This window comes from Vanessa tameamea, chromosome 4 (assembly GCF_037043105.1).
Source record: "Vanessa tameamea isolate UH-Manoa-2023 chromosome 4, ilVanTame1 primary haplotype, whole genome shotgun sequence".
In the NCBI taxonomy this organism is placed as follows: Eukaryota; Metazoa; Arthropoda; class Insecta; order Lepidoptera; family Nymphalidae; genus Vanessa; species Vanessa tameamea.
Window position 1 is genome coordinate 2,767,219 of NC_087312.1, and position 19,390 is coordinate 2,786,608.

Consider the following 19,390-nt stretch of genomic DNA (forward strand, 5'->3'; position numbering starts at 1 on the left):
TTAAGGAAAACATCGTGACGTAACTTGACTACGGAAGTTAAACTCTATCCCTGCAATATTAACTAACGAGCTCTGAAACCTACTTCAGATTTTTTTATTAAAATTAGATTGTCTGATAGGCCACTTGATCGTAAGTGGTCAACTCCGTCCATAGACATTGGGTATATAACGATGCCTCAAATCGTTAATACGCCACCAAATTTGGAAACTAAGATGTTATGTATCTGGTGCCTGTAGTTACACTGGCTCACTCACCCTCAAACCGGACTCATCCTTCAAACCGGAACACAGCAATGTCATAGCCGCGTGACGATAAAACATGTGACTAGGTAGCACCTATTCAATAATGTACACCTACCCTTAGTCTAAACTAAGCCCTAAAAGTATGAGCTTAGCCAAGCAGTGGCATATTAAGAGGCTATTACTATTTAATATTCTGAAATATAAAAAACATTTCATTCGATACAATCGATTAAAACGACATCGATATTCGATAACTATACTCGTATATTAGAAATAACCTTTGACGCACGTTAGTCGAAATAAAATTTATCGTCCTATCACTTAGTATCGTATCGCTTGTCGTAAATAACGTTGAGTTTTGTCGTATTTATGACGATGCATAAACTTCTGTGCGATCAATTTTTTTACAACAGTAATCACTTTTCATGAGGTACAGACATAAATTTTTGCGATCGTTTTTCAAACGATTCGTAAAAACATCGACCGTTTGATGTTTAAAAAATCTTTTCAATAGAAACCTTTTAAATCTGATGGAACGGAGTTGCGGGACACCTGGTTTGAACGAAATTGGTTTCGATATATATTATATAATATACATGAAATGAGAATAATGAAATCGTAAGAAATATAATTGTTAATAAAAATCCCATTTGAATAAGTTTAAATAAAATCGTATATAAAAAAACCGGCCAAGTGCGAGTCGGACTCGCGCACGAAGGGTTCCGTACCATTGACAACGTACCATTGGTAAACAACAGTAAGTATACAAATTTAATATTGGTTACGGAACCCTAAAAAAGTGCATAACGCGACACACTAAATATAAGTACATTTTCTGTAATATATGTAATTGTTAAATGAAACGAAATATTTTGTGAATATTTCAAGCGTTTACCTTGTGCTGATTTTAATAGCGTGCAAAAAACGGCAAAAAAGCACTTTTGCTGTATGAGAGTCCCCTTAAGTATTTTTTTATTGTAATTTTATTATTTATTAGTAAGTAAAGATACATTTTGTTAATATTTCATGTATCTACCCGCTGCTATTTTTGATATCGAGCAAAAAAGGGAAACAAAATCGCGTTTGCTGTATGCGAGCCACCCTTAAAAAATATATTTTATTTTGTTTTTAGTATTTATTATAGCGGCAACAGTAATACATAATTTGTGAAAAATTCAACTGTCTAGCTCGCGGTTCTTGAGATAAAGCCTGGTGACAGACAGACGGACAGACAGGCGAAGTCTTAGTAACAGGGTCTCGTTTTTAACTTTTGAGTAATGAACCCTAGAACCGAAAAAAAATTGAAATATAAGAAAATAATAATTTAGAAATTTAGAATTAATAAACAGGTATATTATAATATAAATATATAATTATCTACAAAGTAAAGAGGTCTCGATGTCTCCATCTTAGCAGTTTGATTTACGGCCGTCACGAAGTGAGTTACACCGTTTAATGTCTCATTGAAATTCAAAGAGAACCGCGACGAATCAATTACTGGGAGCATTCAAATACGCCCCCTGATAGAATTGTTATTGAAGAATGTGCATGTGATAAAATGTCTGCCAATATACTGCTTGTGTTCTGCCCTTAAATTTATACCAAATATATATATACATTTATTTTTTAAATTTAAATATACTTGTTCTAGATTTCGTGCTTTCGGTTATTTTTAATTTACATTACATTAACAGCCTGTAAATTTCCCACTGCTGGGCTAAGGCCTCGTATCCCTTTGAGGAGAAGGTTCGGAGCATATTCCACCACGCTGCTCCAATGCGATGTAACTAAAATTTTTATATACATACTATTTATAGTCCCAGAAATTAATCTTTATATATCCTGAAGTAACAATAAATTTTACATTTATTATTAAAAGTTTTCCGGGTTTGTTGGGCGGCTTCATCTACATCATGAGATTATAATATAACTGGCTATCCGTCCCGGCTTCACTTGGATACAATAAGGTCCTATATACAACTTTAAGATTGAAGAAGAAGAAAAATCCTTATGTTTTCCGGCAGGAAAGTTGAAATTCTCGGCTCTTCTCTACTATAATGTGCATCTATTATACATATAAACTTTCCCGTTGAATTACTATATAGATGAAAGCCGCATTAAAATCCGTTGCGTAGTTTATAAGATCTAAGCGTACTGACAGCGAGAAGCGGCATAGTATGTAGAGATTATTTATTCGTAATGTATTTAGGTTATGAACTGGCCAGCTCATTTGGGTAGGAACCCAAAGAGTTTTTAATGATAAAATAGTAAATAAATAAAGCAAAGAATATATAATTATAAGAGTATTTAGGTATAGGTAGAGGTATTAGATATTAATTTAATTTTGAATAGTAACTATATTTGACAATTACTATATGAGTATACATTAAATTATATTTTAATTAAGATTTTTATTTCGACAACCTCCGTGGTCGAGTAGTGTGTACACCGGTTTTCTTGGGTACGCCACTCCGAGATCCCGAGTTCGATTCCCGGCCGAGTCGAAGTAGAAAAAGTTCATTAGTTTTCTATGTTGTCTTGGGTCTGGGTGTTTGTGGTACAGTCGTTACTTCTGATTTTCCATAACACAACTGCTTTAGCTACTTACATTGGGTCAGAGTAACGTATGTGATGTTGTCCAATATTTATATTAATATATATTTTTCCTGCTGCAGGTCTAAGGCTCGTCTCCTCGGGGTGTCAAGCTTATTCCACCAACGCTCAATTCCTGGTTGGTGGATACGCATATTATATAAACGAAATGAAGCACATGTTAATTCAAAAGTGTTTGTATGGTTAGCCAACATTTCAAACTCATACTACTGACGTAATTTCAGCTCGTATTTAAAAAATGACAATTACCTTCCAAAGGGTTGGTATTACTAAAATGTCGATCAGCGATACAAGAGAAATTCACTTATTAACAACAATAGCGCGAACGCAAACAGAAGTGACTGAAGTGCTATTATGTAAATAAGAAGATTACGATGTACCGGCAACGGATATTATAATGGCTTTGGAGGCAGATGATACGATTGGACCGAGAGGGCGCGTAACTCAATACGCAACTTGGACGCCTCTAGAGACGAATAGAGACGGGACTATGCGTATCGATATAATAGTCGAATTTATTTATTATACGGTATACAAACTTTATGCTAAAAATTATCGCCTATATATTGTATCAATAGTTTGGTGACTAATTTATTTTTTCATTAAATTAGTCGACGGACTGGCGCATTAGCCAATAGTGCACTTGCTCATAGACGTTGGTGGTGTAATTACACTGTTTCACTCACCCTTCAAATCGGAAGACAAAAATACTACTTGGCGGTAGATTATAAGATGAGTGATACCAACACAGACGGACTTGCACAAAGCCCTACCACAAAGTTATATATTGTTTGGCTTCTTAAATAAATAATAAATAACAAGTTAACTAATTATATAAAACAAAACATACAAAGCCTACCAGTGGTTTTTTCTAAGTGAGGTCTCTACCAGGGATGTTATGGAGCTCTATAACCGTAACTGAAATAATCGGATAATCTGAAACAATTTTGTATCCGAATCCGCAACCGGTAAAATATGATTTATACATCCGTATCCATATTCAGATCCGAAATCACATATCCATGACATCCCTGATCTCTTCCACCAAGTAAGACTATCGACTGCCACCACATCGACACTTTTACGGAAAATCTCATACATTGTATCAATTGCTTTGAGAAGAAAGCATTTAATAGGCAACAAAATTATTTATTATATGTTAATGTTGTTTTTTTATTTTCATTTATGTTCATTAGGAGTAATTACTTAAATGTATAACCTACCGTTGTCATATTGTGTTTGTTTATTGATTCGTTGTATCAATAAATACATTTAAAAAGTATACTAAAATATTTAAACATAAATAATAATCATTGTTCTATTTTTGTGTTCGTGATTAATAAATAATAAACCACAGAGTTATATATTAATCATTATTAACAATATATATAGAAAAGATTGGATTTTTAAATGATTAAGAAATTATAAGTGTCGATAAAATAACCGTCGTTCACTAAAGTCTAACTCGCGAAAACTCGGATCGTATAAACGGATTCTGCGTCTCAACTAAGCGACAGTTTTAAAGTAACTCCGCCCCTAACTTGATTCCGATGCGTCACAAACTCACCGTCCGTGCCATCTTTATGTAAATTCGGCAAAGTTAACTTTGCAAGCGTCGACGGCGAAATTACACTTTGCCGACGTTTCTAAACTCGTTTATCGACGGCAAAGGAACGTTGGCTGAAGACACGCCGTAGGAATTTCATCTTATTGGAGCCGTGCCGGTTTTTTTAATGTCATACCATGTATTGGTTGATTTGTAAAACGGGAATGTTTTATATTTTCATCTGTCAATATGTTAAGAACATATTGTTGTTAGTAATTTATTTACACTAGCGGGCCTCCCGCGAAACTTCGCGTTTATTCAAAAGATTTTTTAGGTATTTCAAAACCTATAACAGGTTTTGTTTTGACATAATTTCATTGTAAACTGCAAGTCATTCATCTATATTTGGCGCGAAAATGACCAAACCTCATATATTAAATTTTTAATATCAAATAGTATACATTAGTTTAGTTTGATTTGGAGTTTGTCGAAAACAATTTACGTTAATTTTGTTTATGTTTTTCATTTTTATACAGCCGTAGTACCGCTATCTAATCGGCCAGTAACTTTTTTCTGCTCTCTAGAATTAATTATTTGTTAAATCGTAACAATTTAATAAATTGCAATCAAGAACCGTTTTTATCATTCTGCACATCAACGGCTAGAACTCTTCAAAATGAGACCATAACCATAACATGATCACTGGGATAAGAATCGGCTTATGCTATTAATATGTAAGATTTTCCTGAAACTAACTTCACTTGCTTTTTCAGCTTCAAATTAAGTAAACATATGTATAGCCTATTCCAATCGAAGTAGGAATAAAGATAAACAAAACCTTAGATTTATGTATTTAATGCGATTTGCTAATAACTCGGCTATATTGTGCATTACTAAGAGTTTATGATGAATATATCTTTAGTTATAATACAACACTAGTACACTGTACTATTTATATCCACTTTAATTTTACTTCCAAAATGTTTTTTTTTTTTCGCAAATCCATAGAGAATATCATAGATTAATCAAGCTCTCGACCAATGATATCGCCTCAATTTGCTGTCAAATGTTATTTATTTGGCCTTTCTCCTGTTATATATATATTAGAATAGTGGATATGTCATTATTTTACAGGTATTTAATTTATAAAATCTCATCAGTTTTCTTTAGATAGCAGACTGCTAAACTGGCCAACTCGTTAAGTTATCACCACGGCTCACTACGCCATCGACATTGGGACTTAAGATTTTATAACCGTTGTGACTGTGGCACTAACTCATTTATCAACAATACTCAACAGAACTGCTTGGCGATAAAATATGGTGATGGTGGTAACCAACCAGACGGACTTGCTCAAAAACCTTGCACAAATAATGTGTTAATGGGTCAACGTAATGAGAATTAACGATTAACAATTTTAAAGTATACGAGTTTTAACGCCATAATACGTTTCTAAGACATCACGTCCCATAGCTTTTAGCTTCGATATGCGTTGATACAAAAGACTTTGCAGGCGTAATTCATGCATTCCTATTTCCATAGCCACACTGACACCTTAAGAGCACTACTAGTAACTAAATAAGGTTCATATTCGCTTAACAAATTCGCTGAAGACGAGTGAACCTCTGCTAAGAGAAAACGGATGTTACTTTGAGTGGAATAAGAATTTCTATCCATAATCATATAGTGCTGTTCGAAATTGAGAAATTAATATAGCTATTGTAAAATGTACTCTGTGCTCTGGGAAATATAGTTTAGTTTCCTTTGATGAAATATTAAGGCAGGTGTGACAAAATTGCGGCTACGACACGGTACAATTTGAATAAATTTGATGGCGTCTGCGTCTATTGTGGAAGGGTGATATCGGAAAGTGATATGGTGATGAAATTGGACCCGACTGCGGATTATAAGCCTTCAAATCGAATTGAGTTCATTGGATCTGTTGTATATAACCGAGAGCATTTTCTAATCTGGTATATAGGGTGGAAGTAGGTGGCGGCAATGCATGAAAAACTATATTTCTGAAATTCTCTTTTTGAATAGTAATTTATTTACATGAGATAACACAATAAATATAAGATTATCTGTATGTATATAAGTTACATTTAAATTTTATACATAATACATAACATTTGTGTAATCTCTAAACATAATATCAAAAACAAGAAACAATGCTTAGAATTCTTTTGTAAAGCTACCTTGGAAGTGGCAGACCATATAACATGCTATGTTTATTTTTTAAATACAACTTATAAATATTTTTGATTAATTTCTATCTGTTGATAATTTATTTTATTACTTATATTCATATAGTATTTAGAAAATTATGAATTATAAATTAATTAATGGAATTACTCTATCATTTTTGTACTATTCTAGAAAGATCTTACAGGAACTTTGAATCGTTTACTGTATTACATTTAAGTAATCGATCTTTTCCACTTACTAAGCTACACATATACAATTAAATTATTATTTACTCTGGAAGTAAATATTTCATCATCTATAATGTGTTCTAGAAATACACTTTTAATATTAATATTATTTGGCGAAACGAGGTATTTGTGGAATCTTAATACAGAAGCATCGCTTGGGCAAGGTTGACATTGTCCAAGCGATGCTTTTATAATAATGATGTTTTAATAGAAGCCCAGCGGATTTTCTTCAACAATCTCTTGTTTTACAGAGATGCATGTGAGAGAGAATTGGAGTAGGTACTACGGATATTTCTTCTTGTTTTGTAGACCAACGCCCTCTAAATGTGTGGGATATTTCTGGGCTCAGACCTCGTCTCCCTTTCGAGGAGAAGGTTTTGAGCTTATTCCGCCATTTTTATTGCACGGAACATTTTTACTGCAAAAATAATGCAAATGCAAATAATAAATTTTGTATCTGTAGAGGTATTCTGTAATCTCGAAACTCACCTCAGAACACGAGCGTTAAATGTCAAAATATGACATGCGACAATGACTACAATAATATAAAAAAATATAGGATACTCGGATCATAATGGCGAATCACTGTAAGCCGGTTGTCAACATTTAACGGGTGAGATACGAAGTGAATTCTTTTAGAATCGCACTGCAGATTCGGTTTAGTAATATTAGTGTTATAAGGTATATATAATATTGTTGTATTTGGTTATAGCGATTACATATATATATAGCTATTAAATGAAAAATAATATACTAAATGATAGAAAAAAAATCGAGGAGAAAGATATAGGTTTTGATTTTGGGTATTAATCTCTAACTCAAACTCAAAATTCCTTTATTCAACATAGAAGCATTACACTTACTTATTGATGGTAAAATTAAACACTACCACCGGTTCGGAAAAAGGAACACCCTGACCTGAGAAGAACCGGCGGAAGAAACTCAGCGGGACTTTTTTTTTCTTTTGTTAAATTAATTAAATACATAATTGTATATGAATAGAAACAGCCAGGAGGCGATCGTTTCATTCCCAAGGTGTGCTATCAAACATAAACTCACTAATTGTATAGTAACCTTCCGCACACAAGCGTTCCTTAACATTTTTTTTAAATTTGGCAACAGAAGCATTTTGAACGCTTTCTGGGATCCTGTTGTAGCAGCGTAGACATTGCCCCACAAAAGAGTTACTGACTCTATGCAGTCGAGTAACAGGAGTAACAAGATTGTGTTTGTTCCTTGTACCAATGTAATGAGAATCACATTTTCTCATAAAAACATTAATATTTTTCCGTACATACCATGTAATAGAGCGTAACAGAAAAAAAAATCAATAATTAACTCGTTAAGTAAATATTTTATAATATTACCCTTATAGAACTTAATTCATTTTAATAGTTGACATAAATTAGATTCAGTTTCTGCTGAAATATTACATAGACGTTTTACCTGATAGAGTCCGTGAGTATAAATTAAGGCTGTTATAAATTAATTTGTACAAAGATAACGCTTTCATTTAACACACGAATATTGCCCTAATAATGATTTGTTGAAATTTAAAACCAAAAAAATTTAAAGTGAATTTTGGTGTAAACTTGCACGAGAGCGTAGACATTCAACAAAGATCTTTATTAAATATAAAAAATTAACGTTTATTACATATTATGTTCTTCCGTAATATTCTAATGTAATATAATTTTACTATTAATAGGTTTAATTTTTTTTAAAACAGTTAATGTTTAATTATTTTTGATATATCATACGAAAATTATTTATCGTATTTAAAATAATATAAAATTATGGTTTGAGTTTGTATTGTAGGTGTGTAAAATGGAAGGTTCCACCGAGATTTGAACTCGGATCGCTGGATTCAGAGTCCAGAGTGCTAACCGTTACACCATGGAACCTCTACAATATTAGCTTAAATTTTTCTGAAATCTTACAACTGAGTAAAGTATATTAATTTTCTACACTCATGTTTCACAAAACGGTCGAAATTATCCTTTCTGTGTATATTCCAATTGTCGTGTACCATTCAATGATAAAGTTTAAGTGCTGCAGCGCTGCAAAATTTCATGATATTCATATATTTCATGATATTACTGATAGTCATGGTTTTTTCGTTTTTTAACTTTTTTTAAATAAGTCAAAATTGTATTTAAAAAAAGTATCAATTAAAATCTATTTTTTTCTTGTGATTTATAAAAATGATTAAGCTTATCGTTTATATATATATTTATTAATATCCGTTTATTTAAATAAATTAAATATTACATTATATTCTATAAGTTTTTCTATCGCATTGCTAACTATTATTGTTTGAAAAAATTTAGTATAAATAAAATTTTATCACACGTTTTATTCACAGCTTTCAATATTTTATGTAAAAATACGAGAGAACATTAGTCATTATGTAGAGCTCCAGTATATTTCACGGGGAATACCTCTATTTATTGGGTGAAAATTAAAACACATTGGTCTGCAATACAGCTTCGTGTCGAAAGCTAAGTAGTTAGCGGGAATAATTAATGGCGTGGACGTCCCATAGGACGTAAGGTACGGGGGTCTTACATGCGATGTTTATACATCTGATTTCGTTCGTAGCTAGTGTATGGCGGTTTTAGATTTTGAAAATTATTATTGTTTCGTTTTTAATTGTTGACTGTTGTTGATTTTTGTTTCAGTGTTTCTTATTTAAAAAATATTTTTAGGACGGTCCCAGTTACACCGATTTTTCTATTTATTTTTACTAAACTAACGATGTATTGTGATTTAATTTCTGAACTGAATTTTTAAAACTGTTTCCGTTTTTGTTCGATATTTTTCCTAATTATTTAATGCATAATAATAATAATATTGTTATATATTACAAGTCTTGATTAAAACTATTTTAAATATAACATATATTTTTTTCATAAAATTATTTAAAGCAAAACTCTATCACAGTTTTAAAATTTTGCATCAATTTTTTTACAGGCGGTAGTTATAAATAATATAGTATAACTTTATAAAAATAATTTGGTATAAAAAGTACTACCAATACATTTTAATATCTGAATTAAGTTTTATTAAAAAAAAGTAGTAATTTCCCAAAACAGATACCTACCTAAAAATAAATTAATACATTTAAATTATGTAGAGTCGTTATACATTGTACATAAAACGAATTAATTTTAATAATACAGATATATGGGTACAAGTTGATCGCGTGCTTAGAGCTATCTCACGGCTAATAAAGATTTAGAGAGAGTCGGAACACAAGGAAGAAATAAGGGTAGGATCCCTAACAATTTGCTCCATTGATTTGTTACCAGTTAAATAGAATTTTATTGTCAATTAAAGGAATTTCTTAAATTATTTCGCAGATATACAACAGAATCAATTGTTCCTTAACGTAGGTGTATCGAAATTAAAATTTATTTTATATATTACGTATTATTTAATTATTTTTTTGTTTATTACTTTATTTTTCAATACTTTAAGAAAAATCGTTATGATTTTCCCAAATATTACTCGACCCAAGGGTTTTTACTTTAAAATCTATTTTAATATTATAAATGCGAAAGAAACTCTATCTGTCCGTCTGTCTGTTGCTCCTTCGCGTACAAATCACTGAATCGAATTTGCTGAAATTTTGTATGAAGCAACCTTGAACTCCAAGAAAGTATATTTTTTGTGCCTAACCACCTGCGACCAACACTTACGTTTTAGGGGTTGGTCGTCCACCGATGATAACTAGTAATTTATAAACGATCCTTAATTGTGAAACTGTAACGTTAAAAGTTTTAATTAAATACGTAATAGTATTTATGATTCAAACCAATGAATATATATGCGCTTATGGTAAGGCCTACATGCCGTGAATAAAAATATACTCTATAACAATTGTCATACTTTTAAATGTTGTTTAATAAAAATCACAATAAAAATAACCGGTCAGTAATTTTAAGGAAAGTATCACAGGTTCCATGGTGTAACGGTTAGCACTCTGGACTCTGAATCCAGCGATCCGAGTTCAAATCTCGGTGGAACCTAACTTTTTATTAAAACATTTTTTATTGTTGAAACGTATTACGTATTATTTTAATTACTTTTAAAATTTAAATAATAATAAATAGAAAGGGACACAATGTTCTTGGTGCGATCTCAACCATTCTTATGAGCGTCCAAAGCATTATCACAATCATTTGATAAAAAGTGTTTTATTTTAACAGATATAAATTAAATTCATAAAAATATTTTTTTGTCTTAAGTGTTTCATGGAACAGATTTACCAAACATCTAAACAAAATACGTATATTTTATTCGATTAGACTCTTACAAGCACGTTTGAATCATCATTTCATAAAATTATGTTAAATGTAAAGCTGGCACCGTTTAAGAAAGTAGATTATACAGAGAAAAACTGGTTAAAACTAGTTACTCTATTAAATGCAATAAATATGTAAATCTATGAATACCTACCAACATTTTACGTTTTTGTCACCTAAGTAATATTTTATTGAGTAATATAGGTATCTCAAAATAAGAACCGGATAAACTCTGAAAAGAAGAATGACATCATTTGTTTGTGTGCGTACGTATGTCCGTTTATATATACAGTATAGTAAATAGCACTACACGAAGAGAATATACATGTATCCGGTTTTTTTCACGGAAACTATTTTCAATCTCTTCTACGTTTATTACCAGGCTAAATTTTGTAGGTCCTTTTTTGTAATTACAGGTCACTTAATCTTCACATTCGAAGGAGGTTTTAAGCTTATTCTACTATGCTACCTCAGTATGTCAGATTTTAATACGATACATTTAGGTTTCCTTCCAAAAATTTCCTTAACCTCCAAATTAATATAATTTAATAACTGCCGAGTTCGTTCAGTGGCGCTTACATGAGCTAAATTACACTCAAGTGTTGAGATATACGCTTTCTAAATACTTGACTATCGTGGCTCTATCTTTATTTATGTATATAATGTTCATCTAGTAAGTATATAATATAACATCTTGCATTACATACTTATATTTGACTCTACTTTATATAAAAACCGATTCAATAAGATTACTCACCCTTTATCACGTGATTAGAACGAGACAGATAAATAAGTTAAGTCAAATAAAACGAAAGCAATTCCCGTAATGTTCGTCGGTTTGTCCCCGCAAATAATATATTTACATCGTATTAAAGTGTACCTACTTGTGTCTCACGGCGCCCGCGGGCGTCGTCAATGTGTATCGACGATAATTATCGAACGGATGTAGAGACTCGTTCGAATTGTTTTATAAGTAACGGGATGAAACCGATAAAGATGAAACCGTTTTATTCGATTAAACATTGACACAAACTTACTTTAGTACTTTTTAATCTTTAAAATAATCAATCGTTTCTGTTTTCTTAACGTGCCAGCTCCTTAAAAAAAATCATGTTGGCAATTATTAGACCTATTTCGCCCTTACTAAAAATGTCGTGCTTTTCCTAAATATTGGTGCCAGGTCTTTTGTTTTCCTTCTTTTCCTGCATGTTAAGTTGAAGTACAAAATTCTTATTTTTAAACTGTTTCATTATTTTGTTAAATCTGTATTGAATGAAAGAAATAGTAGTTAATGTGATTAATCGCCTTCAAAATTGCAGATATTTTTTTAAAGTATTTGACTCTTTTAAAATGACTTGAATTTTCAATAACATAACAATTATTATGAATCAATTTATGTGATTGGTTATTTGGTACTAAGTTACAACAAAATATCTAAATAAATTCTAATATAACTACGGTACAGAGTAGAGTATGTTTTGAAAGAAAACATTAGTAACTAATTTTAAATGAATCAGTAAAATGAAAGGGATAATCAGTTAGATTTATATAACACCCGGGACCAATGATTTTGGAGAAGCACGACATTTTTAGTAAGATTAGCGGTTTCCAAAGACGAAATAGGCCCTCATAATTGCCATAATTATTTTATAAGGAGGATTATTTAATCCTAAAAACAAAGCAAAGTATGTGTGAAAAAGGAAAATAGAGTAACGGTTTGTTACAAATAAAACTCTTTAACAAATTAAATTATTAAATACATATAAGAAAAATAAAATATAAAAATGTAGTTAAGTCATAAAATTGAGGTGTACGTAATAAAAAATCATATAAGGAAAAATAAAACCATTTCTGTACCTCAGCATACTCGATAGACACATCTTTTAAGTCGAAACGTTGCGTTCTGATACGATTAATATACGTTGCTTTCAAATAAAAAAATCACACCAAACATCATAATTTTATTACATAAAATAAATATTTATCGTTTTACTTTTTCGTGATATCGTGTCGTAGCTTTGTCGTTGCGCCTAAAGTAGATCGTTAGGCGTAGTCTAATGTCGTAAACGTTGACGTTTACGTTATGGGCAATAAGGTTTAGTGGTTCTTTGCATAATACCCAGCAGTTGCATCGCGTTTTACAATTTACTTATAATTTCATAGTTCCGTGGTTTTATTTCAGTTACACTAACGGTTTGTGTATGCCAATGAAATAATTCAGCAAATATACATTTTTAATATTAAAAAGATAAAAATGTAAATATCTGCTAAGGAGCTTAGATAGAGTAAGGCTGTAAGTGAGACACTGTATCACCATCAGCGTCTCTCACTGTCGAGGACAGCCTTACTAAACTCTTCACCTATAATGGCACCTTAGCCAAATGACACTTCTATAAGGATAAGATGCGCAGAGTCAACAGACACGTCTCACTCGTGAGAGAAGTTTGATGTTTTCTTTTTATCTCTCTTATTAAAGCAACCGCATCTCTGTTAGCCTATACGTGAATACGCTGTGCCTTCATTTGAGCCAGCGACTAAAGTTGGTGCGAATCGTCTTCTCCGTCATATCTGACTTTAGACCAATCTGCCGAACCTACACCCCGTTCTTCTTCCCATATGAGAATCAGGAGTCAGAGCCCTTGACGAAAGCCTCGGCGGGTTGTTGTTGAATGCAAAAAAAATTATAAATATCTATGCAAACTAATTTTCCATAAAAATAGACTGACTAAGAGCAAATTTGCCGTTTCATTTAACAAGCAATAGTAATATTTGAACAATCCTCCCTAAACACAAATAATAATCTCGTTATTAGCCCCCCACAATGAGCGTTTAAAATAAAATTCACTCAAAAGCACATCCCTTGTTCCATAACAAAAGAGGAATCAAAACGAAATTGTCGCATATACAAGTTATACATCAAACAAAAAAATACTTAAAATTTAATAGCAATAAGACTCATAATGTTGTGTTATGCTCAGGATATTTTTTAAATAAATACTTTTATATCGTCAATATGCGAATGAATAGTTGCTAAACTAAATTAAATCTTTAAGTTTCTGAAGCAAAGACCAAATTCGTATATCAAACACATTGATGGGGTAACATTAGGGTCGCGTAAAGCCGTAGGCCTATTTGTGTCGGTTTCACACTTACAACAATAGTGTCATGATTCGTGATCCCGGATTATCCCGGAACAAGGCCGGGATTAGGTCGCGTTGCGGCAAACAAATGGGCTAACGATGGAACAAGTGTAACTGTCGTATCATTAATGGAGTTCCAATTTCAAATTGTATTTTTAATTGCCATCGAAGATATTGTTGCAGGTGCAAAAAAATAGACAACGATTTTATATTTAAATTTATTGCTTTTTATTAAACATTAAAATTAAGAACTATAATAACAAAACTAATACTATAATACAACTTATTTATTTTTTAATTTAAAACATTGGTTGGGCTTGAATACTACTGGAATACTTGATCTATGATATTAATATTTCAAAAGTGGTTTTATAAAATCAGCAACAGTAAGAATTACAAAAATAAATCTTAAACATTGTTAATAAATTGTTATCTTTTGGCATTAGGGCTTTGTGCAAGTAGCCTGTCTGGGTAGTTGCGTCCAATAGTGCAATACAAAGTATTGTTGTGTCCCGGTTTGAAGGGTAAGTGAGCCAGTGTAACTGCTGGACATAACATTAGCTCTCAAGGTCGGTGCATTGTCGATATGAACCAATCTCTATACTGTGGTGGCTTCATACCATCAGATGATCCATTTGCATGTCTGCCTTCCAATAACATAAAAAATATATATGTGATAAAAAAAAACACAAGCATCTATCTATGTATGTATCCTTTCTATAATAAAATATATATATAACATTACAAACGCTTATGGTCCATGTCTGGGCTCCTAGGCTATGCACGTCTCTGGACTCCTTACCATATCTACCCCAATGTAATTTTACTTATAATTACGATGTTTTTTTACTATATTACAACAATTACATTAACAATACGAAACTCTATGCCGCCTGCCGATGGGCCCCAAGACGGGACACTGCTTAATAATAATATATCCGGACCGGATAATCCGGTCCTGATGGTGAGACGTAGACAAAGAACATATCACCTTAAACATTAAACTCGAAGACAATTGAGATAACAGGCAGAGCCAGGTAATTAGTTTAGTATTGTTTTAGATTAATTAATCACCGCCCCACGACAGTGGGATTACAGCACTTGTATTACTAAACGCAGCTTCACACTTGGGGTAAGGTGAATTGTGCAAAATTAATTAAGATATAACATCATTGCATGAAACTTGTTAGCCGGCTAAGTGAAGTTGGTAAAATTGGCAAGTGCTAAAAAAACCGATATTTGGTCAATTCGAATATTTTTTTAAAGTATCAAAATGAGTGAACGAAAAAAGGCTCTTTCTTTAAGTTTCTTTTTTTAAACTATAAAAAAAAAATCAGTCGATATTAGACTCATGAGCTCGTTTTGCCGAGATGGCCCAATGGTTAGAACGCGTGCATCTTAACCGATGATTTCGGGTTCAAACCCATGCAGGTACCACTGAATTTTCATGTGCTTAATTTGTGTTTATAATTCATCTCGTGCTCGGCGATGAAGGAAAACATCGTGAGGAAACCTTCATGTGTCTAATTTCAATGAAATTCTGCCCCATGTGTATTCCATCAACTCGAATTGGAGCAGCGTGGTGGAATATGTTCCAAACCTTCTCCTCAAAGTGAGAGGAGGCTTTAGCCCAGCAGAGGGAAATTTACAGGCTTATATTGGGTAAGCTCGTTTTGATTGCGCATTGGAGATGTTTGGCGAATTAAAAAGGCCCTTTATAATATGCAAGAATGATAATAGACTATTAAAAATTCCATATATAAAACAAAAAGGCGTATTGGGCAACTGAGTTGGATCGAAATAACAGACAGTGAAATGAGTCAGCGACGTTTGAAACTAATTAAATGACTAGAAATTTTTTAAATTAAAAATAACTTTAAATATTGTTATATAAAAACGTCTATAATAAAAAGAAACGGACAGATAGAAAAGACAGAGGAAGGTCGTGTGGTGTTGGCATAACGGTTATTGTGTCGTGACGATTTTTGTAAGTTCACTCATAAAATAATTTCGTTTCAATAATAAACTTGGATAAATTAATTATACATACTTACAAAGTACATAGCAGAATCTGCATACGCGTTTAATTTGATGGAAGTTATCTAAAGATTTGTGCAAATCCGTCTGGATATGTATCACCCACTCATCCGACATTCTACCGTCGAACAGCAATAATTAGAATTATTGGTTTCCAGTTCACAGAATGAATGATCCAATGCAACTACGCGCCAATGTTTATGAATGGTGGCGACCACTTACCATAAGGTTAATTTACGCTCTGCTGGTATTATAAGATAAAACATAGTTTTTCATAGGTTTATTGTTTTGAAAATTCTCCAACCGCGTGTTACATAACTATAACAAGATCAACCGCTATATGACCTCATCTCATTCGTCAAAATCAGTTTATACGTTAGTCTATGTCACAGACATAATACCTAATATAAGACTGAGTAACTATTAAAAGTATTAACAATATAAGCACGTACAAATAGATTATAATCGTTTACAAAGTTTTGAAACCAATTCTTTGGACTTCAAATCAAAATCTCCAACCGTCATTAGCACCGAACCACTGAAAGGTTCCTTAACAAACCCGACAGAGGAAAACCAATTCGAGCAAACAAATCTATTCTATTTACTACACCAGAAAGAACTCAAAATAAAGTATCACCGATTTCCATTACAGCCTGTCTGCTGAAACCGCTAACGATCTCAGGGTAGGGTTCTCTATCTTTTTTCATCTTTTCAAAATGTATATAAGACCATCTCACTCGCACCCTAGTGTGAAATCAGTCCTACAAATTAAATCCCGCCTCAGATTATTACATAGCTCAGTGACTGTTCATAAATAACCAGCAGGGAGGAACGCGAAAATGTACTGAACGCGTCCGCTCCAGACTTCGTAATTTGAATTTAGACTAGATTTTTATTACATACTTTTTTAATGACGTTCCATTTTTAAAATTGCAATTGATTTAATGTCTAATTTTTAATCAACATGAAAAAAAAATAGAATATAATACACGACTGATTATAAATAATAATTCATATACTAGCAGTAATGCAATATTGACTTAAGACAAATAATAAAATAATCATTTATCGAGACTTTTCTTATGAAATAGTTGGTAAACGAGCAGGAGGATCACGTGATGGAAGGAGACTACTACCGCCCTTTTAGAAATCTGTACACTGATGGCGATTCGCCTGACAGTTAAATTAAAATTATGTTATAGGTATATAATATTTGCCTCTACGTTTATATATTATCTAAAATTTTATTCCAAATAGAAAAATAAAATACTACAGCTACGAAAACAAATAGCAATCCATATAAACTCTTTCGTCACTCAAAATAAAAAAAAGCGCAACTGTCCAGTGACACCGAATTCAAATTACGAAGCGGTACGAATTTCGAAATTCAAATTGTACCGTGGATTTGGGGCGTGCATTCCTGTGCGACGCGACTGCGTTATATTATGCCCGTGATTTATTGCATTGGATTCTCTTCGGTAATTAGTGCGTGCCTTTCCCTGGAGCCCGGTGATGTCGAGTTGGATCTAATATATTGTTTATTTAATGTTTATTGAAAACGTTATATTTATTTATAAACATTATAGGTGTAGCAAGATACGAATGGAGGAACGGGGTCTTTGTTTTACCTTCCTGGACTGTGATTGGTTGTACTATGATTATGATGACATAAAATTAGATACTCGTAGGTTAAAATTAATTGATTCTGAATATGTGAAAATTGTATGTACATTTTTGCCTATTTAAATGATCATACAAAAAGCTATACTTTAATTAGCAAAAGGTATCGAACTCTTTAACATTATTTTTGTTAATAAATACAAAATTGATAAAGTTTTGTTTTGTTGAAATTTAATACCAACAGTTAACAGTTGTTGTCACCGGCCCTTGCGGATCCCGGATTGAGTTTAATCGGACGACCGGAACGGCCATTAATAACGGGTCTGTTAATTGAACTCCTAGTTGCTGGTTATATTTCAAATTTAGAACATGGATAAACAAATTTATCTCCCACAAATAAAAATATTGATTTACATTATTGTTCCAATTTGTAACCCATAAATGAAACGTAAGAGGATTTGTAATTTTATTTGGTAAATTATTGAAAATAGAAATACGTGAGAATATCTTATATAATGAAGCAGTTCCTTAGATTTAGAAATTTATATTAGAAAAAATAACACTTAATATTTTATGGGCCGTTGCATTTCCTCAAGCTGCGGCTTCGTCCAATTGATCAAACGGAAACAAAATATAGTTATAACGAAAAACGCACTACGATAGAAATATAATAGTTATATTAATAATTACTGAAAAAGTAAAGTTGGAGAACTTATTTTAATGTTTGGTTTTGTTAAAACCAATGTAATGACTCCCATCATAAACATTATTAGATCAACGGACAATATTTTAGAATAAAACTATCAGTGTTTTATAGTTTTTATAAAGACAATAGAAATATAATTACAAGATATATTTATATATATATATATATAATTTTAACTTCCTTTTGTCCGTATGTTTGTCCTGTTAATCTTCGAAATTAAAATTACAATTACAATGCTTTATTTAAGGAATTATTCCAAGATACCGTTCAGTCCTTATTTCATCAAAACCAATTGAGTTTATCGCAAAATTATATATCAATAATTTTCGCTTGCGACTTCAGTCGTAGGTGTGAGGTAGAAAAACCTTTCTTGGGGCTCATACCAAATTAATACTAATTTATAAATAAATAATAATAATAGTATTTATAGAGATTTTAATATCGACAGACTCTTAGAAAAACACATGCACACATACATTCGGGACACTTTTATTCCATGTTTGTATAAATCGTTCGCCACAGACACAAAAAAATAGAGGCGGCGAAAATTTCCCGTTACAGTTTTTCGTCGATTTTTAATCAACGTGTAACATCGATTTCAATAACCGTACGTTGTTTCATCCGGACACGAGGATGAGACAAAAAATCCCTTTCAGCTATCATTATGTGATTGCGCGCAGGTGTGTACGAGCGGAGTGGATTACGAACGTAGTTCGAGCGCTAAGATGTAGCAAGCTATATAA

General features: G+C 32.1%; 1 protein-coding gene and 2 non-coding genes across 3 annotated transcripts in view; 1 reads left to right on the top strand and 2 right to left on the bottom strand.

The window, feature by feature from the left end:
* The window catches only part of LOC113395392 (lysosomal thioesterase PPT2 homolog), a 266,083-nt gene that overhangs the window by 170,663 nt on the left and 76,030 nt on the right, over positions 1-19,390 (bottom strand). The window lies entirely within an intron of this gene.
* On the bottom strand, positions 8,670-8,741 carry Trnaq-cug (transfer RNA glutamine (anticodon CUG)). The gene has a single exon. It is a non-coding gene; the product is annotated as a tRNA-Gln (tRNA).
* On the top strand, positions 10,797-10,868 carry Trnaq-cug (transfer RNA glutamine (anticodon CUG)). Its single transcript has one exon. It is a non-coding gene; the product is annotated as a tRNA-Gln (tRNA).